The sequence below is a fragment of the Haplochromis burtoni genome, unplaced genomic scaffold (assembly GCF_018398535.1).
Source record: "Haplochromis burtoni strain Fernald_Lab_line unplaced genomic scaffold, NCSU_Asbu1 Contig_7034, whole genome shotgun sequence".
In the NCBI taxonomy this organism is placed as follows: domain Eukaryota; kingdom Metazoa; phylum Chordata; class Actinopteri; order Cichliformes; family Cichlidae; genus Haplochromis; species Haplochromis burtoni.
Window position 1 is genome coordinate 1 of NW_024589391.1, and position 1,098 is coordinate 1,098.

At 35.0% G+C, this 1,098-nt stretch overlaps 1 long non-coding RNA gene across 1 annotated transcript; it reads left to right on the forward strand.

Annotated features, from left to right (window-relative positions):
• Window positions 1-293: 293 nt before the first annotated feature.
• Window positions 294-1,098, forward strand: LOC102308416. Its single transcript, XR_318282.2, has 3 exons — window positions 294-569; window positions 692-707; window positions 791-1,098. It is a non-coding gene; the product is annotated as an uncharacterized LOC102308416 (long non-coding RNA).

Sequence of the window (1,098 nt, forward strand, 5' to 3'; positions counted from 1 at the left end):
AAGTGTTGTCATATCATCTGTTGATTATCGCGTCTTAACAAAAATGAAGAAAAAAGTGCCAACTGAAGCATAAATCTTTGTGACAAGGCTAATGTTTAATGTTATGAGACCTGTATCAGTAAAGTCCAAGAAAGCCCTAAAGAAGTGAAGGTTGGATGGATGTGATTAGGAGCAGGACTACTTATGAATTCAGTGGTAGACTTTGTTTTAGACGTTAGCCTGTTGTACGCACAGGTCTCGAATATTAAATCGATAGCCAAGACAAGGAAAGGTAAGTAAAGTAATATAATATACAGGAAAAGAATGTTGGGCTCTAGCATATGTTTGTAACCTTCAGGTTTATACAGAAATACTGTTATTGGGAATATGTGTTGTTCTTGTGCCATTAAAGAACCCTAAATCATTTTGGAGAATCTTTATACATAAATCTAATTAGAACCTAACATTTATTACAGCAGAGCTTGGGCCTGAAAACTCTTCGTTTCTCACTCCTTTGATTGTTGGACTTGTTTGTGGAATTTTACTGATTCTTCTTCTTCTGCTGTTGTGTCGCTTCAAACTGTCAAAGGGTGAGGCCATCTTGTTTTTGCCTTATTATGTGATCTAAGTATTCATGCATCTAGTCTGAAGTAGATGTACTGTCATTGCACCAGAGCAGTTTGAAATTATTTTCTTTTTCGTTTTTTTACAGATTCATGCTTTAAGAGGTTGGTTCAACCCTTTCCACCCCTTTTTCAACCTTCTGGAATTGTTACATTTACAAATTTATGTTATATTTTTATTCCTCCAGGCCTCAGAGCAAAAATCAGCACTCTGCTACAAACCACATGACCAAGCAAGATGAAACTCAACACATTTCTCCTGTTCAAGGTCAGCCTTCACCCTGTATTGTTTTCTTGACAAATTGTAAACTCTGAGCTTAATACATTACGTCCTGATTAGATGTATTAGAAGATGCTCAAATTGCTATATATGACTATTTATTTTGTATTATTTATTTAACCATTGGCTTGATTTTACTCTGTATGTGATTCTTTTTTCTACAAATCAAATAAAGACATCAATGACACAGAAAAAGGCACAGTATGTACCATGGAA